The sequence below is a fragment of the Geospiza fortis genome, unplaced genomic scaffold (assembly GCF_000277835.1).
Source record: "Geospiza fortis unplaced genomic scaffold, GeoFor_1.0 scaffold23, whole genome shotgun sequence".
NCBI classification, from domain to species: Eukaryota; Metazoa; Chordata; class Aves; order Passeriformes; family Thraupidae; genus Geospiza; species Geospiza fortis.
In genome coordinates, this window is record NW_005054303.1 from 2396646 (window position 1) to 2421910 (window position 25265).

The 25265-nt window shown below is 38.4% G+C and overlaps 1 long non-coding RNA gene across 2 annotated transcripts in view; it reads left to right on the forward strand.

Moving 5' to 3' along the window:
* LOC102042224 overlaps nucleotides 1–25265 on the forward strand; it is a 157606-nt gene that overhangs the window by 79542 nt on the left and 52799 nt on the right. For both annotated transcript variants that reach the window (XR_004082941.1, XR_004082942.1), the window contains exon 3: nucleotides 16155–16273. This is a non-coding gene — a long non-coding RNA (uncharacterized LOC102042224). The remainder of the gene's footprint in view (nucleotides 1–16154; nucleotides 16274–25265) is intronic.

The window sequence follows — 25265 nt, forward strand, 5'->3', positions numbered from 1 at the left end:
TGGGGTTAAGGCACACATGTGCCTGCATGATAATATTAGAACTTTAGTGAGGCTTAGTGGGGAATGCCACCAAATTTCTAAGGTTATTCACTTTACCAGCCATCAAACCTACCTGTTCAGGAAGTGTGGTAGATCAATCTTCTAGAAAAGCTTGTTCTGACACTAAATAATGGTTTCTCTGTATGTAAAATAGAACCAGGACCAGGAGTTGGGCTTGGATGATCCATATGAGTTCCTTCAAACTCAAAATATTCTGTGATTCTGAAAATAAATTATCATTGAAACAGTATTTAACATATGAATAAAAATAGCATGGTTAAATAAAAAAAAGCATTTGATCAACCTTTTAATAGTCAGATAAGAATGCCTGTTAACTAATAAACTGAGAGTTTAGTGAAAGAGACTTCATCCACATAGAGTCCTTGTCATCCTACTAAAAGAGAGCATTCAACACAGGTTCTAAATTATATTTATGTGCCTGGTAGAAAAATTTAATAATAATCTTTTACTTATGCTGAAGACCAAGCAAGCTGTAATGGAGCTCAGGTGGTTTATCCCTACTGAGGATCTAGCCCCATGGAATATAGCAAAACTGGGTCTATGCACTGAAATTGCATCCTGCTGCTGTTCCAGTCGAGTTCTGGCTGTAAGACAAGATTGTTAAGTAGCAAACACCATGCCAGGAGTTGAATGTATGTGCTCTATTTCCAGCTCTCTTGCTATGTAACTTTAAATATCTCACTAAACCTCTTAACTCATGGAATTGTTATCTGAACATTGATAACTATCACAGGCATGTCTTTGCATCTGTGAATAAGCTGCCATTTATGAAGCCCCCTTGAACACCTAGTGGAAAGACACTCTTTGAAGGCTCGTTACTGGTTTGTTGTGTGACATTGATATAGATGGAGCAGCTGCCATTACAAGACAGACAGTCCTTACTGCTGGGACGATGCTGGCATTGGCATGGGTACATCCCATGTTAAATCTTTCTATTTGATGCTCAGAGTTTGGAATAGAGGTAAGCATTTTGTGTCTTTTGAAGAGCTGTGTGAATTTCCTTATAATCACAGAGCAGAATGATTCAGAACAAGCTTCAAGGCCAACAGAATGCATATGGATGTAGAGAGGAGAAAGACGGGCCCACAGTGATAAAAGAGAAGTTCACAGATGAAATATCTGAAGCGCCCACTGTAGAGTAGACAGCCATGAATCAGAATCAGCTGCAATGTTCCACTTCTAATGTGAGAACTCTTGATATCCTTTGGGCTGCAACAGGCATTTAGATCTTGTTGCAACCAATTTTTGTTCCTCCTAATTAAAACCAGAATGCATTCAATACTCTAATACAAAATGCTTATATAAATTACTTGCATTCTTCTACTTGAGTTGACAAGTCAAAACAACCCCACAGGAGAAGGGACTGCAATATGCTCTGACAGCCTATGCACGGTGCTCATTGATAAGACAAACATTTCCTGAGATGCATAATAAAAAACTGATCTTAAAACCCTTAATAGGCAGGACAGAGTGTGCAGGCTGCCCGCTTGAGCTACCTATTCATCTTGTATGGAGCTTATAAGCAGTGGGTGACATGGTGCTATATTTTCATGTGGTTTTATTATTAGTTAACAAAGCCAGGAACAATATTTGAATAGCAATTCTATGTTTGGAAAGGCAGGCACTTTTAAGGGACATAGAGCTGACACGCCCCAAGGCTATACCTCATTAGTTTGCTTGTGTTACCTAGCTGTATATCTCTGGGAATGGAGTAGGTGCTTTACATACAAATAAAAGATGGGGGCGGAGGAGGAGACAGGGCTGAATTATTCACTTTTCTACCCTGCAGCTTGTGTAATCATGCATGCTCTGGCAAAGTGAATGTAAAATACCCTAAGCAAGGTTTGAAGCTGGTGTAAGTTAGTACAGCCCTGTGGAAGTTGACAAATATCATGGGCAGCTTCTGCGAAGGCTTAGACCTGCATTGTATTCACTGCTGTGAATGACTGTAAGGAATCAGGTCTAAGGCCCCAGGCCTTGTTTATACATACTAAATAAGCATAGGAAATCAGGGGGAATGATCTGAAAGCAAAGTACTATTTTGAGTTATACAGATTTCTAGACATGTGAGCAGGTGACTTAGGCAGATAGAAATCAGCTGGCTGCTCTTAAAGAGTAGGAAAAATAGGTGTCAGAGAAGAATTCCTGTTCTGAGCCAATAATTGACTCTTTTTTTTAATATCTATTTCATAAGCAATGTTGATTGGGAATAAAGCTCTTAGTCAATGTGACAGTGGCATGGGTTAGTACACAAAACAAATGCCAGGAAAATGCATAAAAAACCAAATCCAGTTTCTGAGTTAATTAATTGCTTAGCACTGGTAAAGCAATGTAACCATTTATTAAAATAGACAAGGTTTTGTGTGCAAGTCACAACTGAATTGCCTGCTAATTAAGAAAGAGCTAATACTCATTTGGATAATAGTCTTGTCAATAATTGTGGACAAAAGGAAGAAAAATTTTATTAACTGGAAAAAAATGAATTGATGACTTCTGGATATTGAAATCTGAAAAAAAAAATAATAAGCTTGAGAGAAATTGATACTAAATGGCACCAGGCACTTCCTGTTGAGTGACTATGTTCTGTTAGACACCTGCCAGGACACTTTTCTCTCATCACTCATTATGATTGGCTAGGGTTTTATTGTGTATTTGATAATGTACTTGAGGGAATATTTAAATGTACTGTGTGGGAGTAAAGAGCATGGGAATGAAAACTTAATTGTAATAATTTCTTTGTTTACCTACTGATAGAAATTCCAAACTTCATAATGTGTATAAAGATGCAATTTTGAAAAATCTATAGACATCTTATTTCCAAAACTCATTGAAGGGATGGTCCAAGCCACAGATGGGTGTTTGGGCTACATCCACAAAAGGTCTTGGGTCTCACAGGACATACCTGGTGAAGTGAAGGGCTTGCAGAGTGTGATTCATAGTGGCTTTCCTGGGGAGGCATGGCAATCCAAAATGAAATACACAAAGAGGAGCTCCCAGTAGTAATAGTAAATTCAGGGACCTTCTGAAAACGATCCTTTCAGTGCTGATGGCACCATCCTAGTATGTTTCATACACTCATGAGCTAGGACATTGCTTTGGTCTTTCAAAAAATCTTTGCTCTTTCCATTTACATGACTAAGAGTGTCCCTGTCATGACCACCTTAAGGGATTATTTAGAGGTTGTGACTGGCCTGGAACTCAGCCTTCCAAAAATTTAGTTTTCAGATTTATGTCTTACAGGCCAAATACCTGGGCTTTGCAAGAAGTAGATCTGTGTTCTTCAGGTCAAACAGGCAAATTGCACAACGTGAGCCAGATGTCACCTTGATTGCAGGCATCAAGCAGAAAACTTCATAGTTCTTTTTCTGACACACTCCTGCCATCTCCTCTGGCAAAGATTTCACTTTCCTCTACACCAGACAAGTTTGTATGCTTTTCCATAGACCCTAGGGCTAAGCCTTGGCATATCTAATCTTAGAGATCTTTAGTGTAAACTTCAGCTTCTGAGTGAATCATTGAGATTTCCTTTATAGACAGTAAGGAACAGGAGTATTTTGAAAAAAGTCTTATTGTATTGTAAAGCAGATATGCAAAATAGGTTGGATGAGTCCTGCCTAAAAATACGTATTTCTTTCCTCTAGAGAGCTTCAGGTAACTAGCTGAAGATACACTTCTAAAGAGAAGCATGCATATCAGTGACATCCATACAGATAAATCCCTCTCTAAATTTTGAGGTCTCCCACATCTATAAGTCATTGAAGGAGGTAATCGAGGGTGAGAAATAGACACTGCTTCCTGTCTCCTTCACTTCTCTGTCTCAGGCTTCTTGAAAATTTACAGAAATTATGCTCAACTATTATCAGTTGTCCTATGGAGATAACCAGAAAATGAGTTATGTTTTGTTATTGACCTTTTTGTAAGGATCAGTCTGGAAGCCTGCATGTGTTCTATTTTGTTTTTCTAAAAGGGCTTAATGAAGAGAATGAATCATTCTAAGTCAGTTGGAGTTAGATCAGCTTTTTGGGAAGATATTAATGTGTTTTTCCTAGTCCCCTTTTCTGAAGTTCATTCTCATATTGTTTGTGTTTGAAACAGATTCCCCCTTGTAAATTCTGAGAAGTAGTATAATCACAGAGAAACTGATATTAGTGTAATTCTTTATTTTTTTGTTTCTCCACATCCACTATTCATCTGCATTCTGAATGTTCTGGGGTTTGGGACTTGTTCCTTGGACCTAGTGAACTCACAGTTAATTGACCTTGACGTTGATCAGTGAGATGTGACCAGTTAATTTGACTCTAAAGCATATTTGAGCTGGCAGTTTTATTTCCCAGCATTCTTAATGGAAAAATGCAATGATACGTTGCAAGATGCTGGATGTCTTGGAAACCCATAACATTTACAAAATAAACATCAAATATAAAGAAATAAACTAGTTGACAAGTTGTGTTGAAGAGGAAACTGAGGTGATCAAGCTTCACTTCAAATGCTGGAAGATGCTGACTGTACCATCAAAAAGTTATGAATGTGTGTGCTGATAGAGGGATTTCAGCCCTGCATGCCTATTGCTGCATAGCTTTAGGCTGCTTTTCTTCAGGTCTAGGCCAATTTTCAAGAAACAGAAACTGTTCCGTATCCAGGTAGTTCTGCCAAAAACCCCTCAAACAAAACCAAAATAACTCATGTGCCTAATTCAATCTTTACAACTTGGACTTTTTGGAAAATGAATATGTGCAGCACAGTTTTAATTTTCAAGTCCTTCTTGATGAAAATCCATGTCATCACCTGTCAACAATCTTGAACAATCTCCATAATAATGTATTTTGTTACAACCATGTAACAAAATACATTATTATGGAGATGTCATAGGTAGCAATCTGTAGATATATCATGGATAGCCTGTTGGTGGGAAGTCATCATTTGTCAAGCTCATTCTAATAAACACTCATTTACTTGGGTTTTGTTTGTGGTGCTCAAGCTGAGAAATGCAATTTAGTGGGATTGTTTATTTTGCAACTTAATGCTAAATCAGGAGGGAGAGGCCTTTCTTGGCAAGGATTTCAAACACTTCTGAATCCAGAGATTAAGTCTGCTTGTCTCTGACTGTACTTAATGATTTTTGATTACTAATGCTGATAAATATAAGGGCTTTACTAATGGCCATAGAGTGAGGATAAAGGTGATAATTTGCTCAAGAGACTTTACACTGACATCTTGAAAAGAGAATCCTTGGAATTAATTCAGCCATATACTCATGTCAGGGCCATCTATTGCTATTTACTATAATTTCAAAACCCTACCTCTTTAAATCACAGAATCATCAGTGTTGAAAGAGACCTTCAAAACTATCTTGCCTACTGTTGACCCAGCACCACTGTAGCCACCCCTAAACAATATCCCCAAGTGCCACATCCAGATGCCTCTTTGAAAACTTCCAGAGACAGTGACTCCACCACCTCCCTGGGAAACTAATTTCAATGCCTAAACCTTCTCAGTGGAAAAAAAAGCAAATCTAGTATCTAATCTGAATCTCCCCTCAGCACACAATTTAAGTCTACTACTTCTTGTCCCTTCACTAGATATGTGTCAGAAGAGACTGACTCCCACCTTGCTACAATGTCTTTTCAGGTGGCTGTAGAGAGAATACAAAGTCCCCCCTGAGCCTCCCCTTCTCCAGTCTAAACACTCCCATCTCCCTCAGCCGCTCCTCACAAGATTTGTGCTCCAGACCCTTCCCCAGCTTTGTTGCCCTCAATGCTCCAGCCCCTCAATGTCTTTCTTGTCCTGAGGGGCCCAAAACTGAACACAGCATTTGAGGTGGGGCCTCACCAGTGCTGACAATCATGGGGACAATCCCTGCCCTGGTCCTGCTGGCCACACCATTGCTGGCACAGGCCAGGGTGCCATTGGCCTTCTTGGCCTCCTGGGCACAGCTGGGTCAGGTTCAGCTGCTGTCAGAGGGCACGCCCAGATCCTTCTCCACCAGGCAGCTTTCCAGCCACTCTATCCCCTGTAGAGCTGCAGGGGGTTGTTGTTACCAAACATTTTAATAAGTTTTTTCTTAAACAGCTTAGAGGATCTATGGAAGCACTGTTGTTCATATTTATATAAAGATATCCAAGACATTACTAGGAGGAATGTATTATCCAAAGATGACAAGAATTAAATTGATGGTATATTGTTTATTGTAAAGATTATCAGGCATAGGTTTATTACGAGTGTGGGGACACAGTCCAAGCTCATGAATTGTCCATTGGACTAGAAATCCTAACATTCAGGTCTATTTTGTTTTCCTATATTTGACCATATTTATGTTAAGTGTGGAAGCTCTTTCAATCTTGTTAGCTATTTTTATAGAGTGCATGCAATAAAATCTAGTAAAATTAATGACCCCCTAAAGTCTGCGACCAAACATTCTGAAATTTTCTTTGATTTAGGGACATGAACAAGTATCAAACTTAAAACAAACTTCAGTGCAATTCTCTCACAGTTTATTCAGTGTGAGAGCAAAACTTTACTAAGTGCTTGAGATTCACTTGGTCTCTGTCTCAACCTTTGTCTCTTATCAGGTTCATCAAAGCTTTCAGAAGATACAGAAGCTTTTTGATGAAAAGCAGATTAGGACTGCAGGATGATACTGAATTTTGATTTATTTTTTTTTTTGCAATCCTGAAGTATTTTTTAAAACAAAGTACAGTGGCTTTTAACACCAGAAAAAAGAAAAAAGTGTGATTGTAGACAGTTTAAAGTAGAGCATCTAGACAGGAAAAAGAATATTTCTTTTCATTCCCCCAAGCTCTTAAAAGCATCTGGTAGCTGATGAACCTTTCATTCTAGTGGGGAAGTAGAAGTTCAGAGTTAAACTGGAAATGTCATGCAAGTGCCAAATTCTTTCTCTTTTGAGGTGTCCCTCAGCTTTTACCTACAGTCTGGCCTAGCCCTTTGCATGAGATGGTGATGGCTCTGAAAGGCATTGATGTTTTTATTTTTGTTATCAAGAAACTTTCCCTCCCTTTCACTGTTAATTTAAAAATAAAGAAAAAAAAAAACTAGCCAAGCAATTCTCTCTGCTTCTAAATCACCTTGGTGTTTGTTGTTCCAAACAGGCTTATTTTCCAGCTTTACCTGGCTGTTTGTAGGCTGGTAAAGAGATGAAGGATGTTTAAAAAAATAACTTCTGCAGAGTGACACTCAAGGAGAAAACACTGAAAATTTCTTTTAGGCTATTTAGGCCTCTTGGATTACTGAACTTTTTTCTTCTCATTACAGGTACGTGGACAGCTCTTTCTTAGAGGCCATTTGGCAGCAGTTTAGGGATGTCTCTGCCAGGGTCACCTCATTCCATTTTCACATTTGTCCTAGCAGCTTCACCATTGCCCTGTATCCTGCTGCAGCTCAAATCTCCCCATAACTGCCTGTCTCTCACCTTTATCCCTTCAGGTTTTGTCTGTTCAACAAAGCTCCTCCCTGCTATTTCACTCCTGGCTCTTCCTTCTTTATCTTCTGGTTGTCCAAATCTCTAGACAGTGAATCAGTGTCCTAAAGGGGAAGTGAAATGCAAAAATAGGATGCCTGGTTAGTTGATGCTTTTGGGAATGGCTCCAGCCCCATCAGAGACTGTTTTTGTGCAGTCTCCGCATGGAAAATAGGCAGTAGTTGGGTGCTTCATGTCAGTCCAGTACATTTAGTCCAGGTCTGAAACCAGAACCTGGCTGGCACTCAACCTCTTCTCTGCCCTCCTCCTCCTCTTGCTGCCAAATGTAGTGTTTTTCTTTCTTGAAAGCTACTGATCATCCTCCTCCAGTCCAATGGCCTTCAGGAAAACACTGAATTTCAGGCATGTATTGTGAGAAACTCCTTCATTTTCTCTTCACTTTCTGCACTGACTGCAGGAGGGCAAAAAAAAACAACTGCACTTCTCTTTTTCAAACAGGACACCTAGCCTTAGACACATCTTTTAGAGAATGATGCCCAAAGCATAATAAACAGGCTGAAATTATAAATCCATTGCTGTCACAGAGCTTAGAAGTTCTTAGTTGACTTGCCTGTGCATAGCTGGTTGTTTTCTTTCTGCATAGCAGCATGTAATTAAAATATTCATATGCAGATTGCAGCCCATTTAGGGTTGAATGCTGCTAGATGCTGAGGAAAATTTGAATAGTGCTGAGAGATTTCAGCTGCCAAGGAAGAGAGAGGACGCTCAAAGTAGTCTGAGTTGGCCAGCATCTGGCAGACTGCCTTAACATTGATTTGTTCTTATGTTAGGATAAAACTGGCAAGGAACAGGAAAGCAGTTTAGGGCTCAATTAACAAACAGCCTTTAAAAAATGTATTTCACTTTCTGCCTTAGGCTTTGCCTTAGGGCTAGCCCTGTTCACAGAGCTAAGACTAAAAGAGAAAAACTGCTTATATACATAATATCCTGTAAACAGTTATCCCCTCTATAATAAGTGTAATTCAAGACATCTCAATGTCACAGACACCGTGGTACAGGAATCTATCAGGCTGGTATTAGGGCAAATTATTCAGTGGAATAGCTACGATTGATTTGGAAAAGGTTTGTTTGTTTATTTGTTTGTTTTAATTTTTCATGGTGTTTGAACAGGAAAAAAAAATAGTATCTTTTGAATTTGGGCATAAAGTAGGCTGGGCTGAAGAAGTTATATGGCACAAGGAGATCGTTGCTTTGTCCTGGTCATGGAGGTGGTGGAAAAAGTAAAGTTGGGATGATGCTGTTGGGATATATTACATTAGATAAAGATATTAATTACAGCAGTGGCTACTTTTTTCCTATTGCACTTCACAAAGGTGCAGAGGGCCTGTGCTGTAACTGGAGATAGTTTTGATTAAGTCACTTGTGTGTTCTTACAAAGGCTTATGTTATAGCAAAGAAGAATGGTTTTTTGGAGAAGTGTTTTTGGAAAAGCAGTGGAAGTCATCTCTGCAGAATGACTGTGACTGGGGTCATGGTGATCCTCCTTCTAGGAGCTACTGCCTGGAGAGAGGATGTCCCACTGCTGCTCTCCCTAGCTGCAAATAATCTAGGAGACTGGGGATTTGAAATTCTTCAATGCATTGCAATCCTTTTACTCCTTTAATGGGGTTAACAGCCATACCATCCTTGGCTGAATTTTTTGAGGTTTTGCAGAGGTCTTTGTGCAGAAGTTAAAAGCTAAATCAATAAAATGGCAAGACAAATATCCATCTACTCTTTCTCATTAAGTTTATTTTTGATTATCTGACTTTATGAGACCTTTTTGCCTCTCCTTCCATTCAAGGCAAATTAAGGTGGTATCAAGAGAGAATAATTCCTTCTAGAGCAAAGCAATTCACTGTTAGTCTACATTCTGTTTGTCTGTAGCTTCTCTAATTGCTATGGCAGTACTGATAAAAAGATCTATTTCATCCTTCTATGTATTTGTTTTTAATTTTGGAGAGTAGAGTGTGTCTGAACACACACTTCCTTTATTCTCTTTGGAGAAAGGTGCAGAGTAATATTTCTAAATTAAGCTGATTCAAGGTTTATTAGTGCTGTAAAAAACCTGATTTTGCTGCCCAAAAGATTGAGCTTGGGCTGGCTTATGTTGTGGGTAAGAAAGAGGTAGCAGAAAGGATATGGGAGAAGATGTTGCACAGTGAGATAATGAGCTTTGGAGAGCCAGGCTTGCTGGTTTTGCTTCTGCAGGAGGAACAGGATGCAGGGAAGGAGACACATCACCTCTTTTCTTTAGCAAGAGAAGCCACAAGAACCAGCTTCAGGGGTTTATACAGGCACCATAATTCTGAGCAACTCAGCCAATCAGCCTCAGGAAAACACAACAATATTATTGCATTCTCTCTTTCTTAATGGGAGCTTCTCTGCTGAACTTACAGGAAAAGCAGAGCATGGGATTGTAGGGCTGAGGAGTGGCAGATGCTGCACTGCTGCTCTCTGTTCACTGTGTTCAAATCTGTAACAAGGAGATGATCCAAGGGTGATGGTAAGAGAAAAAAACCATTCAACTAGCCTTTGACAAAATATACTGGAATGTTTGGGTTTGGTTTTTTTTGGTGTGTTTTGTTTTAATTTCATATCAGTTGCAAAAGTTGAGGCTCGAAAATAAGGATGATATGCTATTTTTGTAAGTCTGAAGAATCCTTTTGAAAGTTAATTTATCATAAGCTTATAAATGGCATGCCTTTTTCAGGAAAAGTTGAATAATGGTCATAAACAAGTACAGGATCTCCTAGCTGTATCCAAGTGATAGTAACTGATATAGGTATATAAAATGCTTTAATAAATAACATGAGTAACTAGTTCTTAAAATGAACTTCTTTTGCAATCAGACAATGCTTTTTTGTATTCATCCTTGCTAGGGAATTGAAACTACTGTTTTTATCTACATTATGTAAATTCAGTTTGGCAATGGTGGTTTAATTTTATTTTTTGAAGGCATCTGATGTGAAAAATACCAGAGTATTTAAAATTTCCCCTTGAAAAGCCATTCAGATTTTAAAGAGCAGTCACTATTAAATATTACACTTGGTTAAAGATGGATAGTAGTTTTTCATCTTTGCTGAGACTGGATTTTTTCCTGCAGTCCAGAATACTTGAGTGCTTTGTCTTCTGTGAGGGTGAAGTCCTTTATTTCTTACTATGATATATTTTAATGTGGCACCTGCTGCTGTTCTTGGAAGTCTTGGAAGACTTATTCACAATCTAGTTTTAAACACAGATCACATAGCAGGGGTATTGTCTGATTTTTTTTCTCAGATCTGTTTCATTGTTTACCCCTATCATTTCATATCTTAAGATGACAGGGCATTAAATTGTCTACCAATTTGTTTGTGTGATACCTGGTAGACCTGAATTCAGGTGGAATACCTCAGTATTATATTCATCATAATTAGCCATTCATGTTGCAGCAGCAGGAACAAGACTTCTGAACAAATTTCTAACACCCTGTTTCTTGCAGCTCTTTCAGTCATAGACTGACTACCTTATATTTTGTTAATCAGCTAGAGATGTTGCATATCTTCATCTGTAATGCCTTTTTCAGTACTGCCTACATGTACAACTCATTCCTTTCATTTATCTTCCCTTTTCTACCGTTTCTGCTATTCTGCTATTCTGAATATTCTGCTCTGCATGTTTATTTATCCCTTCTCAAATAAATCACAACTTTTTGTGGTATATTCCACAGAGTCCCAGCTGACAGTTTGTGTTTGGCATAAATGAGTGGACCTTGTGCAATTGGAAAAAAAATCCCAACTGGTTCAGGTGGAGTTGCTTGTGGTATAGATAAAGACCAAACTGGTTTGTTAAGTGTGTAAAGTCTCCAAAATTCAGTGCAGGATAAGGAAAGGAGTAGATAAAAAATGAGATTTTAGTGTTTTGAAAAACTTCCAGCTAGTTATTTGGTACCTTAATATTTCCAAATATTATCTGATTTATAAACCAGAACTGCAAAGATGCTTGCAAATGAGTGAGGCTCATAAAGAAAAGAATCATTACGACATTTCAGCTCCTCAAGAAATGATGTCTGCTGAGTGTGTGTGTAAGGATGAACTCACAGTTAGAAAGCACAGTTTGTAATCATAACCTGTGATTCTTTTCTACCTGTACCCCAAATTGCTTGTAATTCACTGAATTTCTCCCTTTTTCAGTGGCTATAGCAATACAACCTCAAATATAAAATTATAAAGCATAATTTTATTTCTCTTGAAAAACAGTGTAGTAACAATTTGTTAAGAATCAGTTTAGACTAAAAGTACTTCTTTTGCCTCTTCTTTTCTTTTTCTCCTTCCCATAAAAAAATATTGGCGCTCCTGACCCCTATTCCATCTTCCTCATGTTCTAGTCACTTGTCAGTATATAAATTCTTGGGTATGGTAATATTTCATGCACTATCTTCAGCTTCTCTGCAGTTCTGTCCTGTCATTTAAGTCCAGTCCTATTGTCAAACTGGTTTTGTTCAATATGAGCAGCAAGGTAGCATGTGCTTCCATGTTGAGTCCCAATGCCAGTTCTGGAGGTATCTCTCATTAATCAAGAATCACTTTGTCATAGTGCAGCTAAAGTTGTCACCAAACTTTGTACTTAAAGTTTGACTAATAATGACTCCTCTTTTGTTAAATGGAGTTAACAGAGCTGAATAGCTTCCCTGATGGTTTATTATATTAGTCTTTCAGGACATTGACTGATTTGTTTTTATTACCATGAAAGCTTTTGTCTTATGAAAATTACTTGGGACCACAGGTCAATGTTTTTCATGTCACATCTCTATAAAAAGTACATTGCTTTGTTATACTTTGTATTCTCCACTGCAACCTGTATGTCACTTAAATTTATTTGTCATGATACTACTGCCAGGCTGCCATTAAATTGTTAAAGTATATTCAGGAAATGTTGTTGCAGTAACCTTTAGAGGAAGACATATGGAAATGGACTATATCTGTTAATTAACATTTCGAACTGCAAACCTTCCAAAGCATAAGGCCTGGTATGAATCACTACACTTGAGCAGAATACTTAGAGGGGTGATCATGTTTTTCCTGAGACAACAGATCCTTCCATTTCAAATTGCCTATCTATTTAAACTAGGAGTCTAAACTGTTAAAGAGCAAAAACAAAGTCTAGAGGAAGATCAAAATATGTCTCTCTTCTGTCCATCTACATCAGTATCAAAAAGTAAAATGGCCTGTGATTTTTGTCTGTCTCAACAAAGTTTAAAAATTGCAGCTCACAGAAGGAAAACAGAGAGCATAAGAGATGCATAAGAAAGAAGAGAACCCATGGAGGAAGCTCCTGAGGAGTTTCAGATTAAGCTGAACCAGGGATCCCAAGTCTTGGATACATCACACTCCTCACTGGAGAAGGAACTGACAGAGATGTTGCTATCTCTGAGCTTACATGCTGCTTCCAGGACATGTCCTGGGAATAAAAAATTGGACTGCATGCAGATAAGCTGGAGCTGGGAGGATTGAGCTTTCCTGTTCCAGACACTGTGATCTCTAACAAGATTGCTATGTTAAGGGATATTTAGAGCATTTATTGTTCATATTTCAGGGCTGATCAGAATTCCTGAAGCTGGAGTTTTAATGCTGACCCATAGTAATACAAGTACCTGAACATAATCCAGCAGTGTTGAATAAAGGGGCTCACTGCTTTTCTGCTTGTTAAAGTTTCATCTGCATGGATTCCCTGACATGGTTTGGTGTGGGGTTGCATAAATCCCTGTGGCAGCATAAACCAGCATAGGAACATGCTGGATTTTTGAAGGTGGCAGAGAGAGGGAGCTGTGTGCACCAAAACAGGTTTGGAGTTATACTGGGAGCAGTAGTCCCAACAGGCAGCTGCTGACAACATGGAATAGGGATAAAAGTAGAGTGAGGTTGAAGCAGGACATGCTTGCAGCCCATGCAAGTATGCTTAGGTGAAAACATACATGGATAAGTGTAATATGTGTGAAAAGCAAAATGAGAGACAGTGAAAGGAAATCCACAGGCTAGAGAAGACAGAATTGTTTGCTCTGAAATGAATGATGTTGTCCATCAAATCTGCCAGGAACCCTCAAATTTGCCAGGTTTGAGCTACCTGACCCCACTGCATGTAAGCCAAGAGCTGCACAACAATCTGAGACTAAAAAATGAAAGGTGTCAACTGAATACCAGATTTTTTTCCTGTGGACATTAAGGTAACTGGAGGAAATTAAAAATTTGTGGTGAACTCAGACAAAAGACTGATGGCTAAATCAATTTTTTTTACTTTCCCAAGCATTAGATTTCATAGAAGGCACTGTGAATTCTATTTCATAGAAGATGCATGTGTTAGGTACATGTGGCTAGGCTATGTGGCATGTGAGTATGCTCACAGCGCCTCTTCAAGTATTAGCTTGTTTTCATTCTTTTGGGTTATTGCCTGGCAAAAACAGTATAAAACAGGTTGCAGGAACTCTATAATAAAGCTTAAGATATTCAGAGAATGCAGCTGTGGAATTAAATATTTGAGAGGAAATACTATTAAAAGAGCAGAAATATAGGATGCCAGTATAATTATTGTTTCCATTGTTCCATTGTTCACTGTTGTCTCACTAGGTGAAAACCAAAACAGAAGAAGTGCAGTGTATCTTTCAGGCAGGTTGCTTCTCACTACAGTGTATTTCAGCATCCAAAATTACACTTCTGGAAAGGTTCTTCCTACTTAATCTGCTGCTTTCATTAGAGTTATTCTTTTTCATTGCTGCTTCTAAGCTTAGGGCTAACCAGGAAGTCTCACAATTTCTTGCTTTTCTGAAAGCAGTTTCTCTATGAAACAAATGTGGATGACCACATTTTTCTTGAATTTTGGGGTAGCAGTAAACCCCTAACTTGTTCAAGTTTTTAAGTTTTCACTTGGCTTGGATGAAATAAAACCCAGTGTAATACAGACATAGAAAAAGAGAAATTGCTTTAAGGAATATTCCAATGCAGTTCACTAACCATTAAGTATTGTTCTACTTTTCTGAGCTTAAATCTCTACTGACATGAATCTTTTATATCCTGCAGTGCAAGTTGTACTACTTGGATAACTAATACAGTTAAAGCAGTGGTTTCATTAGACCTGAGAAAGTTTGGAATTGGTTGTGATTGGTGAGCAATTGAATCCCAACTTTGTGGTAGTGGAAAGTTTTTATGTTTTAATAAACAAATATTCTTGAATGTATCCCTGAACTTGATTTTAGCCATCACTGGTTAAAAAAAAAAATTTGAAATGTGTTTTTGAGACAGAATTTGAAGGTCTTTTTTCTGCAGTAGTAGTTATACATGTTGGTTTCTTTTTTTATCTGTGGCTTTTAATTTGAGTTTATTAGCGTGGAAATTAGAATGAATGATGTTAAATAAGATGAGCAAACAATGACAGAAGAATAAAGGGGAGCTGTGACAGCCACAGAGGCAGTTCTGACAAAACCATGGCCAAATGTTTTCTACCTATATATAATACTGTGCCAAATTCAGCAACTGTTTAGGGAAATGATGTATACTGAAATATGACATGGTTTACCTGGAGTAGGACAAACCAAAACTGTTGAGCGTTTTATTTGTTTAAAAACATACTTCAGCCTATCCTAAAACAAATTGCATTTTTTTCCCAAAATGGGTCCAAAAGATATGCATTTATTTTGCTTAGAACTCCAAGTTGATACTTTGATGAACTTCATGAGGTTTCTGCTGTCCTGCTTCCTGAGTTTATTATGGTCCCTAGGCATTGGGTTGTGGCTTGGTATCTGTTGTAGCCATCATTCCCCTAAAATGGACATATGTTAGCCTTGTTTCTACTCATTATGTCCCCCAGAGTGCAGTTTCTCCCAGGTGATAAGCAGTCACCTCACAGTGGTGTTGGACACTCTGTGGACAGCCAAAGGAGCCCCTTACACTGACTGTGTCCAGGCTGTAGGCAGTTCTGAACTACTGCTGATGAATGCCCCTCTTTGCAGCAACACAAAGGTCCATGAGCAGGTTCTGCCTGTGAAGACAAAGGCAAAAAAGGCATTTAACCTTTTCACTGCTAGTTCTTCCCTTCAGCACACCTATTTTTTCCCTGATCATCCTTTTGCAAGCTCATGGACTTGTAAAAGTCACAAAGTCCTCTTTGTGAAATCTTTGAGCAGCAGATGCTTTTGTATTTCCTGGTTTTGTCCCAAAATATTAAGTTGTGATTGTTTTGCTCCCTTTTCTTGCTTAAATTCCTTGTACATTCACATTTTGCATTTTAGGCATTATCAGTGACATCAGGCTTCCTAAGCCAGCAAACACTTTTATTGTTATATGTTTTCGAGTTCATGGTGTTTTACGTGTTGAAAATATCCTATAAATAACATCTTGTGTAGTATTTTTCTCATAAATGGATAGATTGGAAAAGAGGAAATGGTCTGAAAAATAAAATTTCAGTATAAAAAAATATGTTTGACAAAATCATAAAAAATGCAAAAATTCTTAAAAGTGCAAAAATTCTTAACAGAAATTGTAGGGCTACAGTCTTTAGCAAAAAATATTTTTCTGCTGTTGATAAATTGAAGTATTTTTTCTTGGTCAATTTGTTTGTTATTAATCTCTTCTCTCCCCACTATCCATAGGGAATGAATACTGTGTACCCAGACAACAATAAACCTTCAGCTGCAGACCACTGACAGAAATCTATAGACCACCAGTGTGGGAAACCTCAGCTTTAAGCTCTAAATGATTCAACATTTGTGTAAGTCAGACACATTCTGCTATTATGTAACGAAATAATTTTATACCCATGTTCATTGTGATGCTAAGAGCTTCAGATGGTGTATGAACTGTTTACTCTTGCAAATTTTCTCTCTAATAATTAGGTGATAAAATCGAAAGTGCTTGTGAACTCTAGATATGTCCTTAAAATGTGGAGGAAAAGCTGTGTGCTGTTTGCGGGCTGTTAAAGAAAACCTTGCTACAGTGACACATTTTGTAGTGCTTATGTGGGGTTTTTATTGGGTTGGTTTTTTTGTATGAAACTTCAGCTTAAAACAATATTACTAAACAACTGAGGTCCTATTATATTGATATTTAAGGCAAGGCTCAGATATTGCTGTTTAATAATGCAAATGGCAGGTAGAAAGTACAGAGCTAACAAACATTCAGACACTCAGAATGTTTTTTTTTTCCCCTAACCAAGTTGAGTGTTTTAAAGACAAATATTGGTATTTAAATTTTTACTTCCTCTATTGCTCTATCCTTTTATACTTTACGATGAGAGACACTATGGAAATGCAAAAATATTACAAAGGGGGACAATTTTGACTAATATAGGTTGAAGTGTTTTATGAATGGAAACTGAAAAACAAGCTGTAGAGAAATCCCTTAAGTCACTGCTGAGATGCATTCATCTCTGGTAGTGCATAAAAGTTAATTAACAGTGCAGTGAACTGGAGGCAATTCAGAGAGAAACATTATTAGGTGGAGATGTACAAAGAAAGTGAAATGTCTTTCAGTTTACTGGCTAAGGATAGATTAATATCTCCTAATGTCTCTAAGTGACCTTGACAGCAAGGAGGAACAGTCTGGCTGGAGATGTTCCTTGGGGTGCTCCCTCTGTGGGAGTGATAGGATAAAAGAACAGGTGATCAGGTTGTGATGTGAAAGACACACACACAGGCCTTTTCCATCCCAATGTCTGGCAGCTATTGAGGCTACATCCATATAGCCCCTATATGCAGGAAACATTTTTAATGATTGAGCACGCTCATACAGGGACACCTAATGTAAATTGCAGTTTTCTGTTGTATATAGAGCAACTGAAAGTGGAGAACAGCAAAAGCCACTGAAGAGTGGATACTGAATTCCAGACTTGGGTAGATTTCAAGACAAGGAAGAGCAAAGCCATTGCTTTTGTGTATTTAAAGCTAAACTAGAAACTACTGCTTAGAGTATTTTGAGAACAGTCCTGCTCTCACAAAGAGGTGGACTTAAAATCTAAATCAATCTTTTTAGACTGTACTTCCTGTTATGGAATGATGGAGTTTCCTAGTGCCAGCCCTGGATAGGCTCACAAGAGTTATTTACCTCAAACATCTATTTGCATGGACTTTCCTGGTTTTATTCTAGTTTCTCCTTTATTGGGACAATTGTACACTGAACACTTGGTGGGAAATAGGTGATTAAACGATGCTTGCTCCTGGAAGCTGAATTTTCCTGTCCTTAGTTTTATTACCATTTTCTAAATAGATTTGGGATATGGAGTTTGTGAACAGCAACAGGTTATTACTGATGTGATCAAGGACAACTAGAATTCAAGAGAAACCTCAAATTTCTCTTGATTGCGTGTCTTGTGCTGTCACTTTCTTCTCTCCTAGACTTTCCATTGCTGTAGGTTCTCCATGCATGTTATAAAAGTTCCTACATCACTGTCAGAATTATGGGACTTTAAAATTTTAGTCCTATTTCTTCTATTCAAATGGTAAAATGAAATGGATTTATCTGCATCTTTATTCAGGTTAAGAATAATTAATATTCAACATAATCATTTCCATTTCATCCATGATCAGTTAACATCCAGAAGCTTTCTCTATTGATATCCAGAATGAAGGTTTAAAAGTACCGAATCTCATTTTGAATACAACAAAGTTGTAAAGCTCTGAGCTTGCTCCTTGGTTGTTTGAGCTGAACCCTTGCTGTATGCCTCATTGGCTAACCAGGCATTCAAAGAGTTCACATATAACTTGCTGATGTTTTGATGAGTGACTGAGCTCTGAAGATGAAGGTCCAGGAGAATTCCTGGGAAAGTGAGCTCTGTAGCAACTGGAAGCAAAGTTGTGGGAGCTGGATGTTTCCACTTACCCATTTTTCTAGACTCTGTGAGCTGGCAGTCAGTTGGCAAAAGGAGACAGAAATGTATTCTTGAAAATATTTCTATTCAAATGAGTAAGAGGATAGAGTAAAAATAAAACAAGAGTAAGAGACAGGAAGATAGCATGAAAATAGCAATTTGAGTTATTGTCACAAGGGAGCATTACACATGGCATCACATAATGCATGAGTTAATCATCACAACATTCTTTGGAAACGAAGCAGAAAAGTACAGAACATGACAAGAATTATATCCAAATGCAATAAAATCTTATTTGAAAGTTGTTTACATTTTAAAAAGTAGATCAGTAAATTAAGGGTAGATGAAACTGGTTTGTGAAAATTCCAGGAACTTGGCAGAATTCATCCATACAGTGAAATTAATTTGAGGCTGATATATTTTTCTTCATGAGGTTGATTGCAACAGGCTCCCTCTCCCTGGAGACTGAGTTCTGTGCAGCATTCCTTAAGAGAGCAATGCTGGCAAACCAGGCTCAGACAGAGTGAGTGAACTCAGGTGTCTTTGCACCTTACATGGCTCCTTCATGGCTGTAATTCAGAGAAGGGCTGGCAGAGCACAGTGGCTGCAGCATTACCTGGACTGCAGTAGTGTGACTGGTTATCACCAACCTGTGACACCCAAAATAGACCCCCCCACCAATGTTCCCCCCCATTGCTTCTGATAAGAATGTCTTCACTTTGCCAAGGCTGGCTGTTGGACTTAGCAGAAAGGGGCCAAGTGTGGCTCCCCATGGCACTTTCATCCTGGTGCTAATCTGGAAGTAACCAGGAAAGAGACAAAAATGAGGAAAGACAAGATCAATAAAGGAAATTATTTGAGGAAGAAAATCAAGAAAGCAACAAAGGCAAATCAATGAAAACAAAAGAAAGGACAGGAAGGTTACATTCACTCCCTGGGTCAGATGCAACCCTAGAACCTCAGCAATGCAGCCCTGACCATAATAGGTATCCTGGTGGAGTTAAGGCGTTCCCTGAAACATGACTTTTGTCATAATGCAAGATGACATCTTCTAAAAAGCAATTGTGTGATATTGCTATCCATCCTTTCCTGAAAAACTGGGACCATCCAGTTGATATGGGTCGTGACGTGGTTATGGGACTTAAGTGCTAAGCCTTACATATACTCCTGAAATTAATTGGACTGCTGTGTACCAAAATCTAATTTATTTCCTTATCATCTTCCAACCATTAAATTGCTAGAGCTGAGTTGTGTAAATGCTTTAAAGAAAGGCAGCTTCTAGTCACTAAGGAATATTGCAGAAAAATTGCCTTCTGAGCATGGTTATATAATGCCCACTTATTTTAATTAGACTTTAGCTCTCAAAGTCCCACTTTACCTAAGTGGCATGATCACTGAAACACAGTAGAGATCTGTGATAGCAAATGCAATCTATCTGCTCCTTTCAGCAGTGACTTCTCCTTTAATATTATGTCTCTCAAGCATGTGAGCCCCAAGCAGCTACTTGCAGTGTTGTCTATTATTAGTGCTTACTCAGAATGGGCCTTGTTCTCCAGCAGAAGTGCAAGAAATGTCTGTGTAAGCATTGCATAGCTTTAATTTTCCTACAGAAGAGTGGTCCTCTGGGAGGAGAGTCAAATAAACAGCAGCCTAAACTGTACTCCAGGTAGCTGAACACCAGGAACAGGACCAAACCAAATTACTCACAAAGTGATGCTGATGTTAGTCTTTTCTCAGGAAGATATGCCAAGCAGAGACAAGTTGTTTTGGTTTTTTTTTAATAAGTAAATTCCAACTAATTAAAGGTTTCCCTTCCTTCATTCTACTTGAATTTTTTGCTGCAATAAAATCTTTGCAAAGCAGGAAAAAGATATTGTGATAGCATCCATTAACTCCTCAAACCCTGCAGCCAGCTGCCTCTTCTTCCTGTTCTTTGTGATATATCCTGCTGCAGAACATAGAGACTCATTTGGCCAGGCACTGAATGAATACTATTTCAGTGTACAAACCTAAAAAGAAAGCCAAATTGTACATTTGTCATTTCCTAAAAGGATAATTTGTGTATATAGGTGGCAACAATCCCTTTCTGGTTTTTGGTTCAGTATTCTTGCACTTCTAACTGAGCAGATGAAACTATTTGTTTCCATGTAATCATGGCAAGTCTACAGGAAATTCTTGATAATTGTACTATGCTTTGTTATGATGATGAATTACTGCACATGTTTCTGCCATACCCATTAGTCTCACTTTGCAGTCTTCACCCTGCATGTGCTCTGAGATAAATTGGACATTGAGACTAAAAGGCAGCATCATCGTGAACCAGATTGTTATAAGGTCAACTTTTTTATCTTCCTTTCTGACATCAGCTGCTCTTTAAAATCTGAAAATGAGAGACATCACTTTTTTTTCTCTCACTGTCTGATTTAGAGATTGAATACTTTATAGAACATGCCATCCCTTAATAAAAAAGCAGGAACTAATTCCAAGAATAAGTACCTTATTCTAAAGTCAAACACAAAATCCAATCCTACGTGTAGATAAAAAAGTCTTGTAGCAAAAAGGAAGCGTGGGCTCTGCCTGGAGGGAGGAGATATAGCTGATAAAAATTCAGGAGTGGATAGATTGGTTGGGGAATTTGAATAAACCTGTTTAGGAAAAGAGTATAAGCAAGGTAATAATCAAATGATAGAACCCATAGTGAGCATTTGCAGCAGTTTGTTTTACCAAGTGGATTGTTTATTTCTCAGAGCAGTCACTGCAGACAAGCAGGGAAAGAAATGCAGTCGAGCATCTGCTCCATGTCTTCTTTCTCTCAGTGGACACTACAGTTTTTGCCAGACATGACACATACACACAAGAGGCACGTTGGGAAGAAGCGCAAAGAACTTGCTCAGTCATCTGGCAATATCTAGACTAAAAGAATAGCTAACCACCAATAAGTTATAAGGATAAGTTATATCAGGATCTATACCTGTGTAAAATGCATCCATAATCACATTTATTATGGTCAATTCCTACAAAAATGCTGTAGTGGAGAAGTTAAAAGGAGACTAAATGCACAGATCACATGAGTAATAAGATTACCTGAACTTTTTTTAAGGAAATTGCTCAGGGAACTGATATTTACAGAACACTTAGCTTTTGGGAAAATTACTAATTTTTGTTTAGATTCTCTTAATAAAAGGCAATTTCTCTTTTGTCAGAAATGGACTGCCAAAAGGTGAGTACGTGTTTCTGTATAGATGTGCTCTCTCAGTGCTTCATGAGTCTTTTGTTGCCTGATGTTCCAATGTACCAAATTCCTGGTAATCTTGCATTGAGGGCGTCAGCACCAAAGTGTCTGAGTATACCTAAATACACAAAGGTTGGTATCTGATGCCCTCTGTGCCCAAGATTCTGCAGCACAGGCCAGTTCCAGCTTGGATCATAGCCCAGTTTGCCATTTACTGAGGCTGCATGAATAAACTGAGAGGTGTGAATTTTTAGTTCACATGTTATTCTGTAATAAGGTTATTCTGTCTAAATGCATTGTGAACCTGAGGTGACATAAAATGTGGAGTTAACTTATGACCATCTAAATCTGATCATATAGCTATGCCTTAAAATGACTCTAAGCCCAAAATCATTCTTCTGTAACTCTTGTGAAAGTAATTGCTGGTGATTTTTGCTTGACTGGTTCTGAAGACAGAGTATGCAAGGCATGCTTGTACTCGTGAGGAACAGATATGAATGAGCTTGTGCTGTGCTTTCCGCCTCTTAGCCTGTTGAATAGGAGGGAAACCATAATAAGCTACTTCTTATGAGTGCTACTGCTCCTGTGGCAGTGCCATGGCCTTTGCAGATAAAGCTGTTCAAATTCCTAAATTCCAGAGATTCAGCTGACAAAAGAGATACCTAAATTTGTTATGCCTACCTGCAGGAGTCTGTTTGTGGCCTGAAGGCTTGCTTCAGTCACCCTCACACAGGAACTGCTGGCATTTCAGATGCCCTGAAGTATGCAAGGCGCCTTGACAGCTCTGCAAGATGTATTGCCATCAGGACAGGCAGGTTATGCTGTCCATCTCAAATGGCACTGGCTCCTGTGTGGGCAATGGATTGAGCCCTCAGTATCAAAGTTAGAGTCAATAAAGATCAAGGCTGGAGTCACTGGAGCTGAGTGAGTGATTCAGCTCAGCAGCTGCTGCTTCCCTTGGTTGGGGTAAACTCAATGGTGCTCTAGGTTGCATTGGCTGGATTTCTGCTGACTGCAGCAGGCAGATGAACAACTGATGAATGTGTGCATGCCTAGATGTAGATAACTGTGTTTAAATAGCCTAAACACAAAAATTGTTTAAATGGTCAAGAATTAACTTTTGAAATCTGAAAGGATAGTGGCAGAAGTTTATTTTTCTTATGGAAGTTTATCAGGGGAAACAGGTTTTTACCTGGCACACAAAAATTAACACATAAGACAGACCAACTAACAAATGACCTGTCAGACAGGTTCCCAAAGAAAAGCAGAGTCTATTGCTTTGTGTTTTTTAAATGTTAGAATACACACTAATGATCGGTGGAATGTTTGCAGGAGGTAAGCTGGAACTAGATAGCATCATCACAGTTTTGGCTGCTCTGATCCCAATAGATTTGTGGGGCAAGATTCCCCATTCTTCATTAGTGAAGAGCTAAAAGGCAAAAGGTGTGCTGTTTCTTTCAGTAGTACATTTTTCAGGGAGTGAAGGCTGAGCTTTATGTGCTGTTTCTCTGCTACAGGGCTGGCCTTGTTGTACTGGAGACAGAGGTGCAGTAGCATTCACATGTGCAAAATTTAATTACTCTGATTTATCAAGCAATTATTTTTCCTACTAGTTTTATTTAACTGTGGGAGATCTCATCCTTTCTTTGAGCATAATGAGTGCATTTGCTTCGGGAGGCAATTTGCCATTCACAGATGAATTCTCTTTGACAGTGACTTTGTCTTTATTTTTCATTTTAAAATGAAATTACATTCTCAATTTGTTAGTAAATTTGAGTAGTAAATTTCTTAGTATATGGGAACAGTGAATTCTTTATTGCATGATGACAGAGCTTCTGCAGGAAAGTAATTCTCATCCAAAGCTTCCTTCTAAAATTGATAAGCTGTGCTGATGGAAGATGGAAATTTTGAGCTTGAATCACCAGGCTGGGGAAGGTCTCATATTCAGAGTTTCTATTTCCTGCATAAGAGCACTTAACTTCTAATCTATAACATAAATTATAATCACCACTTCCATTTTTCAGCCATTTAAAGGAATTAAGGATTGCTCTGTTTCCAAAGTACTTGGTATAATGCCAACATCCAGGACATGGTTTGAGTCTCTAATTGTCAGGCTTGCACAAGCTTTTAGCTCAGAGTTTCAATAAGGGGATACCATGTCATACTACTACCTCTGGTTAGCTTAGTGCTTGCTGGTTTACTTGTGATTCTCACTCCCATTAAGAAGCATCTATCTCTTCTTTGCATCATGAGAAGGATTTGTTTCCTCTATCCATGTCTGTGGTTTCTGCTGAGGGATCAGTTAAATCAAAGGAGGTGAATCTTATTCTGAAAATATGGGCTTAACAGAGAAGTGGGTTAGATAGGTTCTGCTTCTGTTGTCCTAGGGATAAAGGTAAACCTTCTCTGTGAGCCTTTAAAAAGAACCATTACTGAAAAACCCTCATTCACAGAAGGGTTGGGTTTATATCAGTCAAAGATGTGACTTGCATACGACACAGCTCCAGAATTCAGTGGAGAGGGCCTAGAATCAGACAGCAACCCTCACTGGGCTGTGGAAGCTGACCCCTCCTGGTTTTACCTCTATTCCCTGTCTTTCTTTGCACACTGAACATCTTCCAGTATTTTGTCTATTTTTCTTTTAAGCAGATTCCATTGAAAATTTACCTTTTTCTCATTTAAAATTTCATATTATCCATTCTAAACTATTGTGCTAAATTGGTCTTTATAGTTCCCAATTCATACAGAGCATCTCATCATGTTCTCTATTTTACCAAACCACCTTCTACATGTTTGTGTCACTGCTTATCACACACATACAGGGTGGCATCTCACAAGGTCTATAACTTGCACCAGATTCATTTCCCACACTCATAACAGCAGAAAACAGCCTAATTTTCATTAGAAAAGCAATCCAGTTGGAACAAAAATAATTAGGATACATCACCAAAAAAAAAGCCATGTGGACCATGACAGGAGAGAAAAGGCTCCTCACATCGATTTTTCTTCTTTTCATTCTTGAGTGCTTCAGAGTTTTCACTTGATTCATGGTGATAAGATGCACTTAATGTAGTTGCAATCTAGAAATCACAGGATCTCACAGAATCACAAGAGCTGAAGCTGGAAGGGGCCTCTGGAGACTCTGCAGTCCAAACTGGTGCTCAAACCCAGGTCAATTGCAGAATATTGCCCAGGGCTGAAGATTCTATAACACCTCTGGGCAATGTGTTACAGTACTCAACAGTATTCAGTTATCTATTCATAACATCTAGATAGTAAGGCCAGAAGAAAGCACTACAAGCATGTAATTTAATCTCCTTCAGAAAAAAAATTAGGAAAGACCTTGTCAGTCATTTCTGTATAAAGCCACATATACTAACTTTTGCAAGACAGTGTATTTCATAGGAAGGACTTGTATTTTCAAATGTAATTAGAATTACTTGAGACTCTACAACATCCATTGGTGAGTTGTTCAAGTAGTTATTTGCCTCTGCAGAAACAGACAAAAAAAAGCAACTCGAAGGACCCAAAAAAAAAAAAAAAAAAAAAAAAAGGAAAATACCCAGGATGGCAACTCCCTTAACTTGAAGCTGTGTCATTTATGCCTAAGCATTTTTTGGTAGGTGTTTGTCTATCTTTTCCTAGATAAACTCCAGTGATGGAGAC